This window comes from Schistocerca serialis, chromosome 5 (assembly GCF_023864345.2).
Source record: "Schistocerca serialis cubense isolate TAMUIC-IGC-003099 chromosome 5, iqSchSeri2.2, whole genome shotgun sequence".
Classification (NCBI taxonomy): Eukaryota; Metazoa; Arthropoda; class Insecta; order Orthoptera; family Acrididae; genus Schistocerca; species Schistocerca serialis.
In genome coordinates, this window is record NC_064642.1 from 627,242,771 (window position 1) to 627,255,217 (window position 12,447).

At 40.2% G+C, this 12,447-nt stretch overlaps 1 non-coding gene across 1 annotated transcript; it reads left to right on the plus strand.

Annotated features, from left to right (window-relative positions):
* Positions 1-8,234: 8,234 nt before the first annotated feature.
* On the plus strand, positions 8,235-8,309 carry Trnas-uga (transfer RNA serine (anticodon UGA)). The gene has a single exon. It is a non-coding gene; the product is annotated as a tRNA-Ser (tRNA).
* Positions 8,310-12,447: the final 4,138 nt, after the last annotated feature.

The following is a 12,447-nucleotide window of genomic DNA, read 5'->3' on the forward strand; positions in this document are numbered from 1 at the left end:
CCCCCCACCTTCTGTCCTATCACTTCATCCCTATTCTCATCTCCCACCCTCTTTGTGTGGCACCCTCTGCCTATGCACCCAATGACCTGCCCCTTTCCCTTTACTTTTTTGCTCCCCAATTGCCCAAAACCTTCCCCACCTCCCTGCCCCACAGATACATCATAATGCATCTGTTGGCAATCTAGTCCCTGCATGCTCTGGCAGGCAGCACTCTTCTCTCCCCCCACCCCTCCCATACCCTCTTGTCCCTTCTCCTTCCCTGTCCCCTCTAGATCGCTGCTTCCATTCTGCAAGACAGCTGCATTCCAGTCTGAGCTGTCAGAGATGGTGCTCATGTATGCATGACATTTGCTTGCTTGTCTAAATGAATGTGTGTATGTGTCACCTTTTCTGATGAGGGCTTTGGCTGAAAGCTAATGTGTAAGTTTCTTTTTATCATGTCTGTCTGCAACTTAACATGTCATTTTTATGGCAGTAGCAATCTATATTTTCCTTATATTGTTGCTATTCAAATGTCCTTAATTCATTGCCCTTATCTTTCCCAATATACCTTCCTCTTAATGCTCCAGAAATTCCAAGGTGCCAAAATCACTTACACTGATGTATCTATAGACACAGAAAAATGGGATATACATTCAAGCATGTTGCAAGGCTATGAGCACCTTCTTTTACCAGAGGCCTGTAGTGTCTTCATGGCAGAACTGCTACCTCTCGCTAATACTTTGACACTTTCGTTTGTATTACATCACTTGTCACTGCTCACACTGCACAGCAAAACACACAACACTAAAAAGCACTGCGCTACACACACACAAACACATGCATGCACACACACGCATGTGCACGCACGCACGCACACACACACACACACACACACACACACACACTTGGGTGGGATCAGGATGTTGATGATACTTGTACCATTCTATTGAATTCTTCGTATTGTCCACTTCACCCATCTGAAAAATCTGTCAGCACCTCGCCACAGTGAATGAAATGTTGAGGTCAAGAAAGTGGAAAAAAAGGTTAGAATTGTTGATTGCAGAACCTGAGCATAAGATGTTATAGTAAAAATTGTTACTCTATGGCAGTTTACTATGAAGTGACAGTTGTTTATTATTAAATAATGTTATGCCATTTTTAGAGATGACCATTCCTCTTCAACTGAACTGCCTACTGAGCTAGTCATTATCACAGTATCTATGGCCTAAAGGAACTTCAAGCATGTCTCTTCATTCCTTAGTATTTCTGTATCCTTCTTTGCACATTGATTCTTCTTATCTAGTCTATTAACTTCAGCTTACTCTTCATCATTATTAAATTGAGATATGAGTCTTTGAAAAGATTACTCCATAAGATTTTAGTAGAAAAATGCTACTTTACCATTGAAGGATCATGGAAAACAGTTTTACACTTTGAACACAGACAGATGTAAACTATTAATTTATAAACTGTTAATATATAAGAAATACTGTAGTGTTACATATGCTTTTATTGGATGCACTTGCATATCAGTCTATAATGAACAACTTTCTGAAAACAATGTAAAAGGTCTTTTGTAAGTCATTATATTCTCCTGTACAGCAGACCTAATGATCTGTATACTGTATGTAATGAGATTATTAAATCACGTTTCACATATATTTGCTCCTGGGTATGCCTTACAGTCCAACATCTGATTTCAGAATCTCTGCCTGACCATGATGTAAACTAACTTTAATATTGCTGCATCTCCTGGCCTTTTCCAGGTATGCATCCTCCTCTTGTGATTCCTAAACACTGTATTCACTCTTACTAGCCGAAACTTATTGCAATACTCAATTATTCTTTCCCCTCTCTCATTTGTGCTATGAAGCCCATCTTCTCCCGTAATCCTTTCTTCTACTCCTTCCCCCACAGCTGCATTCCAATGACTATTAGATTTTCATCTCCCTTTATTTATTGAATTACCCATTCAATATCCTCATACACTTTCTCTATCTCTTCAGCTTCTGCTTGCAACATTTGTTTGTTGGTGTTGGTTTGCTGTCGGTTCTGGCGAGAATGACCATATCACTGAACTGTTCACAGTAACTTGAAGTGAAGTCATATTTACCTGTGCTAATATGCCTCAACGGGCAAGAATCTACACAGGTAACCCAAACAAACATGCTATGCCATATATCTCTGAGTTGCATTCATGCAAATGAGCTGCAACTCATAAAGATGCACAGGAGTGCCTCACACAGAGAGCACCCCACAGTGCCTCTGAGAGCTACAACACTGAGAATCACTTCTTGGGTTTGGCAAGATCAACATGTAGTTTTTTCCTCAAGGTCACATACTTTATTTATGAAAAGATACAGTCATGTGAGCAACAAAATTTACAGTTTCACACACAATGTCCTTTAAACTATACCTTTAATCTGTTTGCTGTTCAAATTCAGGATTGCAGAGCTTCTCTTGAAACATGGCTTCAGCATTATTAGCTTGCAATGTTTTTGTCTTTGGATCATAGCCAATACTCTATATGCTGCCTTCTGATTCAGTTACATAGTTTTTATTTTACCATCACCTTAGTGGTGGTTAGTACAGGTTCTGGTCCAATAAAGGGAGCCATCGTGCCTGTCCCCACCAGTCTCTCTGCTTGTTCATTGCCACTAATTCCTGAGTGACTGGGGACCCAGGGCAGATTTATCCCATTGCTTCACCCTACTCTCTCAATGGCTTCATGACATTCTGCAATGAACTTCAATCTCACTGCAAGGGCTGCGATAGAGATTTCAGAGCTGCTTGGCTGTCCGAATAAATGCAGGTACTATGATCCATGCCTTGCCATAGTCTCCTCTGCACACACTCTGATACTGAATATTTCCCCCTGAAACAATGTGGCCAATTTTCCCAGAGAGACCTGGCTCTACCCTTTTTACTCCAGCCCCAGCACCTCCATCTGTTTTAAACCTACCAATAAACCAAATTATGTCTTCTGAATGGTGTCATGGTTCATTCTTCCACTGTTTCCTTCTTCCAATTGTTCCCATTGAAAGGTTTATTCGAGCAGCCGGCAACTCCCTGATCATTCTTATATTTACCACATTACCTGTATCAGTGTGGGGTTCAGGATATACTAAGGGTATTCAGTTATTTCCAGTTTTTAGCTTTCATGCCCCTGCCACTGCCTCCATTTCAACCACAGGTGTAATGGTGGCATGTCCAGCTTGGTCTGCATCCAAGCAGTGACTGTGCTGCTAATTCTGCCTGTTATGGCAAAGCAGGCCAGTCTCTGCACCTTGCCAAGCTCCTTAGTAACCACCTTCTGTTGTACTTTGTACCACCATATTGCAACCCCATAAATTACCTTAGGTATTATTATGGTGCTTTATATCCAGTACATGCTCTTGGGACCTAGACACCAGTTTTTTTCCAAAGGCTCTTTTGGTACTCATAAGAGTACCTTTTGCCTTGTAACACATATTCTTTATGTGAGGGGTCCATGATAATTTCCCACTCAGGGGTAACCCCTATAAGCTTCACTACTCCCTCTAAAGGCAGACTTTTGTCAAAAAGCTTAAGATTACAGTACATACTGGTTATGCTTTCCTATAAATGGTACTACAAGTCTTCTTGGGGCTAACCCTTAGATGCTGTTTTCAACACCAGTTTTTCACAATGCACAGTGCACATTCTGCCCTTGTTCTAAACATACTGGCAAGTTTTCCAAGTATTACTATGGCCAAATCACATGTGTATCCTCGACAAAAATAGCCTCCAGTGTCTAACTCTTCAATGAATTCATTCACCACTTGGGTCTATAGTAGCAGGGACAAAACCCCTCCTTGTGGATACCTCCTGGTGGTATTTATCACCTTTTTCTTGCTCATTGTGGTGTCTTCTACCTATCTTCTACTTAGCATGGTATTAATCAACCTGCATAACATGGTGCTCTTCTGCAGCTCTAACAATGGATTTGAAGGTTGTATTTGTGGTGGCTCTTCTGCTGCATTTATATCTGGTCCTAGCAGCAGCTGGGCAAAGCAAGCATGCCACCATTGCCCACAGCCAGTGCCTCACACAGCAAATATGATTATGTCAAGCCATTGGCAGAGGGGCCTCATCCACCTGCATCTTCTCTGCTATGCGCAAATGTTCTCGAGTCAGGCCAGCTCTGTGCTGGTGTACATTCAATTGCCAGTGATAAAATTCGGTACTTGGATTGTTAATATTTGTGTTAATGTTTCTCTAACCTTGTCATTATTTGGTGTGCACTTGTCAGCCAACAAAATTTGTGTGTGTGTAGTAGTTGTCAATAAAGAATACAGATACAGCAAGTTTTCCAATAAGGTAGTTCATTCTGTGTGTGTCTTTCGTGAGTGGAATGGATGCGGCATTGGTTCTATTGCTACAACAATAGCAGCAACTGCTTGGGCAAAATCAGCAGCAGTTGGGACTTGTTTCATTGATCATTAACAAATTTGCTGCCTACATGCCAGTCCACCCCTCCCCTCCCAGATTTTCCACCAATCCAATAAATGGAGGAATATTGGGACAGATATGTGTGGCATCTGTGGCAGCATTTCAGGTAGAGGATCCATCATTTCAAAAAGCTTTTTTGTTGCCATAAATTGTGCCTGAAATGTTTCATTTGCTTTGAAAAATTGTGTCATTGAAAGACCCATCAGCAGTGTCATTTTCTGTCATGCGTGACTTGCTTAGTGATTATTATCTTAAAAAACTCACATGGTGGTTTCGGTTGGAGTTCCACCAGAGGCAAAAGAAACCAAGTCAGCCCCATCAAGTGTGGGTAGCCAGCCTCTGTGGGCTCAACAGGAAGCATAAATTTGTGTGTACTCACTGTCAGCACTCCTATGCTGAGTCTCTGATTTGTGATGTCATTGTTGGTTCCGTCCTGGATAGAGACGTTTGTCAGGAGGTTTTATGTTTAGAAGATCCAACAGTTGAGGAGGTTTGGCTATTGCTAAGACTTTCAAGGTGCCACAAGCTACTTCTGACCTATTTGAGGATGTCATTCACTTTGCAATCAGTGTGCTCATTGGTACATTGATGGCCTTCCCTAAAGCCCTCACTTTTTTTTCCTAATTCATTCAAGTTGCAATTGAATGTTGCTGCTTTCTGCTGTGGTTTCCCATCATGTCTTGACTGTTTCCACATAGAATGCTGCACGCTATCTGCAAAGGCACACCAGGTGTGCCACTTGCTTTAAATGAGGCCATGTTAGTGAAGTGCTGTTCTACATGATTTACCAGGTTGTGATGCATGTTGGTTTAAAAGTAGTGGAACTTCAATTAATCTCTTCTCCCTAATGAGTACATTATTCAGTTTTTCTAATGTCTTTAAATGAAAGATGGGGGACAGACTGACAGAGGAATGAATCTTCTCTTGCAGTTGCTTGTTGCAGTAGAGCTGGAAAGATATGTCTTGACCTGGTGACTTGAATGGTTGAAACATTCCCACCACTCACGGGATTTTTGTGGTGAACTCTATACCCACCCAGAAAGGCAGACAAACTTTTGGTAAACCTATCAGTATAATGAGTACAATCTGTCCATCATCAACTGGTTTGCCCATGTTCTGTAGTTTCTTGGCTATAGCTAGAATATGAGTTACATAATTCTGAACATTTTCTTCTAATTTGAATAATGCATCATCCAACAGAACATCCCAGTGATTCACCCACCTACCAGTATTCTCATCAGCAAGCAAGTTTTCCAAGATACCTGAAGTCCCTTTTTGCTTTGTTGTGTTTTCCATGCTTGTGTACACAGATTTATCCACATGCAAAAGAATAATTGTCCACACATCTGTACTGTTCTCTGTATTTGTAGCAGCACTTGCTTCCATGGCTTATTCATACAGTTTCTCATGCATTAGAATTAATTTCATTCCAAACTTCTGTGCACTGTAATCATACTTGCTCTTAAGTTTATCCACCACTGGAGTAGTGGTCTTCATCAAACATAAATCTGAAGCCAGTACCCAAAACACAAATTCACAGGCATTAAATTATATAACTTATTTCTTCCAAAAAAAGAATTCAACCACTGAAGAGTGTCACGAAACACTAAACCATAACAAATGTCACAGATAATGTGGTTGCACAACCCAATATTATTATTCAGTAATTTATCTTCCTTCCAGCACAACAAAAGTTCATTGCACAGATTTATCATCATAGACATGTTAGAACATGCTGGAGTTTATGATGGTATGGATAAATAACAATTTCATCATTCATAATACCTTAGGCACACATCTGAATTAAATCATATACATAGTGTGACAAAGGATCAACAACACTGAGATATATGAAGATAGTAACTATTCTCGAAAGAACAGATATCACTGATGACCATGCAGTTTCTCTAGAATAAATGATAATTAATTGAAACCCTCAGCTGCCGACAGGTGTTTTTGACGTACCTCGATGGGGACAGCTGAAAATGTGTGCCCCGACCGGGACTCAAACCCGGGATCTCCTACTTATATGGCAAATGCTGTATCCATCTGAGTCACCGAGGACAAAGATGAATAGCATGACTGCAGGGCCTTATCCCTTGCACATTTTCTGTGAGACCCACATTCCCAACTGTCCACAATCTACATACGTAATGTTCCTAATAGATACTTTGCCCATCCACTCATTACACGCGCCCACTAAGGTGAAGATTCCCGTAAGAGTTCAGGCAACCTTGGCGCATTCACACCGATAAAGGTGGATAGAGTGTCTGCCATGTAAGCAGGAGATCCCAGGTTCGAGTCCCGGTTGGGACACCATTTTCAGCTGTCCCCATCGAGGTATGTCAACAACACCTGTCGGCAGCTGAGGGTTTCAATTAATTATCATTTACACTGAGATAGTCCACTAACCAAACGGCCTTGATGTGCTGGTACTGCGAATGGCTGAAAGCAAGGGGAAACTACAGTCGTAATTTTTCTCGAGGGCATGCAGCTTTACTGTATGGTTAAATGACAATAGCGTCCTCTTGTGTAAAATATTCTGGAGGTAACATAGTCCCCCATTCGGACCTCTGGGCGGGGACTACTCAGGAGGACATTGTTATAAGGAGAAAGAAAACTGGCGTTCTACGGGTTGGAGCGTGGAATGTCAGATCCCTTAATCGGGCAGGTAGGTTAGAAAATTTAAAAAGGGAAATGGATAGGTTAAAGTTAGATATAGTGGGAATTAGTGAATTTGGTGGCAGGTGGAACAAGACTTCTGGTCAGGTGAATACAGGGTTATAAATACAAAATCAAACAGGAGTAATGCAGGAGTAGGTTTAATAATGAATAAAAAATAGGAATGCACATAAACTACTACAAACAGCATAGTGACTGCATTATTGTGGCCAAGATAGATACGAAGCCCACACCTACCACAGTAGTACAAGTTTATATGCTGACTAGCTCCGCAGATGACGAAAAGATTGATGAAATGTATGATGAGATAAAAGAAATTATTCAGATAGTGAAGGGAGATAAAAATTTAATAGTCATGGGTGACTGGAATTCGATAGTAGGAAAAGGAAGAGAAGGAAACGTAGTAGGTGAATATGGAATGGGTGTAAGGAATGAAAGAGGAAGCCGCCTGGTAGAATTTTGCACAGAGCATAACTTAATCATAGCTAACACTTCGTTCAAGAATCATAAAAGAAGGCTGTATGCATGGAAGAAGCCTGGAGATACTGAAAGGTTTCAGATAGATTATATAATAGTAAGACAGAAATTTAGGAACCAGGTTTTAAATTGTAAGACATTACCAGGGGCAGATGTGGATTCCGACCTCAATCTATTGGTTATGAACTATAGATTAAAACTGAAGAAACTGAAAAAAGGTGGGAATTTAAGGAGATGGGACCTGGATAAGCTGACAGAACCAAAGGTTGTAGAGTGTTTCAGGGAGAGCTTTAGGGAACTATTGATAAGACTGGGGGAAATAAATACAGTAGAAGAAGAATGGGTATCTTTGAGAGATGAAATAGTGAAGGCAGCAGAGGATCAAGTAGGTAAAAAGACAAGGACTAATAGAAATCCTTGGGTAACAGAAGAGATACTGAATTTAATTGATGAAAGGAGAAAATACAAAAATGCAGTAAATGAAGCAGGCAAAAAGGAATACAAACATCTCAAAAACGAAACCTGGCAGATTAAAACTGTGTGCCGGACCGAGACTCGAACTCGGGAAGGTAGGAGATGAGGTGCTGGCAGAAGTAAAGCTGTGAGGATGGGGCGTGAGTCGTGCCTGGGTAGCTCAGTTGGTAGAGCACTTGCCCGTGAAAGGCAAAGGTCCCGAGTTCAAGTCTCGGTCCGGCACACAGTCTTAATCTGCCAGGAAGTTTCATATCAGCACACACTCCGCTGCAGAGTGAAAATCTCATTCTGGATCTCAAAAATGAGATCAACAGGAAGTGCAAAATGGCTAAGCAGGGATGGCTAGAGGACAAATGTAAGGATGTAGAGATGTATATTACTAGGGGTAAGATAGATACTGCCTACAGGAAAATTAAAGAGACCTTTGGAGAAAAGAGAACCACTTGCATGAATATCAAGAGCTCAGATGGAAACCCAGTTCCAAGCAAATAAGGGAAAGCAGAAAGGTGGAGGGAGTATATAGTGGGTCTATACAAGGGTGATGTTCTTGAGGACAATGTTATGGAAATGGAAGAGGATGTAGATGAAGATGAAATAGGAGATACGATACTGCGCCAAGAGTTTGACAGAGCACTGAAAGACCTAAGACGAAACAAGGCCCTGGGAGTAGGCAACATTCCATTAGAACTACTGATAGTCTTGGGAGAGCCAACCGTGACAAAACTCTACCATCTGATGAGCAAGATGTATGAGATAGGTGAGATACCCTCAGACTTCAAGAAGAATATAATAATTCCAATCCCAAAGAAAGCAGGAGTTGACAGATGTGAAAATTACCAAACTATCAGTTTAATAAGCCACGGCTGCAAAATACTAACACGAATTCTTTACAGACGAATGTAAAAACTGGTAGAAGCTGACCTCGGGGAAGATCAGTTTGGATTCCGTAGAAATGTTGGAACATGTGAAGCAATACTGACCCTACAACTTATCTTAGGAAAAAGATTAAGGAAAGGCAAACCTACGTTTCTAGTATTTTGTAGACTTAGAGAAAGCTTTTGACAGTGTTGACTGGAATACTCTCTTTCAAATTCTGAAGGTGGCAGTGGTAAAATACAGGGAGCGAAAGGCTATTTACAATTTGTAGAGAAACCAGATGGCAGTTATAAGAGTCGAGGGGCATGAAAGGGAAGCAGTGGTTGGTAAGGGAGTGAGACAGGGTTGTAGCCTATCCTTGATGTTATTCAGTCTGTAAATTGAGCAAGCAGTAAAGGAAACAAAAGAAAAATTCGGAGTAAGAATTAAAATCCATGGAGATGAAATAAAAACTTTGAGGTTTGCCGATGACATTGTAATTCTGTCAGAGACAGCAAAGGACCTGGAAGAGCACATGAATGTAATGGACAGTGTCTTGAAAGGAGGATATAAGGTGAACATCAACAAAAGCAAAACGAGGATAATGGAATGTAGTCGAATTAAATAAGGTGATGCTGAGAGTATTAGATTGGGAAATGAGACACTTAAAGTAGTAAATGAGTTTTATTATTTGGGGAGCAAAATAACTGATGGTGGTCGAAGTAGAGAGGATCTAAAATGTAGACTGGCAATGGCAAGGAGAGCGTTTCTGAAGAAGAGAAATTTGTTAACATCGAGTATAGATTTAAGTGTCAGGAAGTCATTTCTGAAAGTATTTGTATGGAGTGTAGCCATGTATGGAAGTGAAACATGGACGGTAAATAGTTTGGACAAAAAGAGAATAGAAGCTTTCGAAATGTGGTGCTACAGAAGAATGCTGAAGATTAGATGAGTAGATCACATAACTAATGAGGTGGTATTGACTAGAACTGGGGAGAGGAGACATTTGTGGCACAACTTGACAAGAAGGAGGGATTGGTTGGTAGGACATATTCTGAGGCATCAAGGGATCACCAATTTAGTATTGGAGGGCAATGCAGAGGGTAAAAATCATAGAGGGAGACCAAGAGATGAATACACTAAACAGATTCAGAAGGATGTAGATTGCAGTAGGTACTGGGAGATGAAGAAGCTTGCACAGGATAGAGTAGCATGGAGAGCTGCATCAAACTAGTCTATGGACTGAAGACCACAACAACAGTCCACAGACACACAAATGATTATGGAAAAGGTGAATTGAGGTGCTAGATTTCCAACATAGTAATGGTATTCTTCAAAATAACTGACCCAATGTCTCACTTTCTTATTCTTTTTCATCTCCAAATAATCTCTTTCACCCTACGTGACACCAGAAATCATTAGATAACTTATCAAGAATTTATACTCTAGTTCAGCACTTTCTGCACACCATTTAGGGAATAGAAGTTAGCTAACAGTTACCTCAAGTTTGTACAACTGGCTTTTGGTGCAAAAGAGTCGCTTTTTTCCCAACTTCAACAGTTCAACCATACTCAGGTTGGGAGTGGGTCAGTGTGGCGGGAGTGCTTCCTATAAAATGCTGAGTCTGGGGACCTTCAACTGTACCTACCTCACTTGGCAGCCAGGTCATTTCCTTTTACTTTGCTTTATTATCCGCCGTGTATTTTCCTGCTCTTGCTTTATTATCCATCATGTATTTTCGCGGTACGCTCTTAGCTATCTATTCCCTCTACCCTTCGGATGACTTCCCCTTTGTATGCTTAGAAGACAGTTTTAATTATATCATTGGTTTACACGTGTACCATGTCAGCCAGCAGTCAGGGGGGAGGAATGGGGTAAATGCCTCTCACTGCAGATGATCCGCGAGTGGCTCCCACCTATCTCTGACATACATGTTGGCCTGATATTGTACCTCTTTTTACATATTCTGATATTGCTTTTAACTCTTGAGTGGGTACACCATTTTTCATAACACAAGTGGATGCACACCATACTTTGTACATGCATAAAGAATAGCTGTCTTTAACTTACCAAGGTTAACAAGTATGAGTAAATCACAGTTTAATCTTAGTTTAATTAAACAGTGATGCAATAAACTTACATAATATAAGGTAAAGGACTGTTTAATTAAACAATGATGAGATAGACTTTCATTAAATCACTCTGTTGCCACAGACAGGTGTTACCACACAGTAATAACCCACTCAAAGCATTAAAGAGTGCAGTTGCATCAGATCCCAGCCAACTGCTTCTTTGACTAATAAGTATCTCATAGACTGTGGGACTGTGCTGCTAGCTTGTAACATGGGTCATTTTCTTGCATGTGTCCTAAAGTTCTTCTCACGTATCTTGTTGTTTATTTTTGTTTATTTTATATTAGTGCAGCTCACTTGAATGTATTAGAACACAACTTATCACTGTGTTAACTGAAGCAATAATGAAGGAATAGGTATGGGCTCACAGTTGTAAAACAACAGTGGAATAATGCAAAACAATTTTATTTGTGGTTGGGGCACTTTATACATAGGCGTGCACATTCAGGAATTAATACTTGTTTGCATTGTCTGTTTTCCCTATGTTTCTCAGTATTTACCTATTCATCCACTGAACAGGGCATTATTTATTAGATTTTCGTTTTACTTGCATCTTGCATCAGCAGTAGGTCAGACATTTGGAGGGGTGTTTCTTGCTAGTAGATGAGCTACAAGGGACCTTCCACCTGCATGTGGCTTACATGTTGGCCAAATCTTAAACCTCTTTTTACATCTCTTGATATTTGTTTTAATTCTTGGCATATTCACTGTTCTGGATTACTCTGTCCTACTATTTTACAAACAGCATAGTTAGTAACACTATTTCCTGGACACTTGTTTCATGAATCAGTGACTGACATTCTCACAGTTTTGTCCTTTAATCCCCTTACAACCAACCAACAGATACATAAATAACAGAACTTGAGGGAATTTATACCCATTAGGAATGTGGATAGGAGAGGATAAATTATGCATAAGATGAGATAGAAGGCATGTTGTAAGAGTGAGAGTAAAATTCATTAATGGACAGTGTAAGTTAGAAAATGCCAAGTGTTATGTTTGCAAGTGGATGATGACTAATTATATGAGAGCAGCTAGTAGCTTTAGTATTATCAATCCATAACAATTTTTCTTTTGGATAATGAGGAAAAAAATGTTAGCATAAAAAATAAAGCAAAGTCATTTTTAATTATTATAAAACAGGACTGGTTCAGTGTAAAGGGTGAGATGGAAGTCACAATCATAGATGTGGCACATCCAAAGACAATAAATAACTCTATGAAATTTTTTCTGTTAATTGCACTTATTATTTTTTTTACATACTATGCAATCAGCACCATATTATGCAAGTTGTATCTCTGATTGTTGTTGTTGTGGTCTTCAGTCCTGAAACTGGTTTGATGCAGCTCTCCATGCTACCCTATCCTGTGCAAGC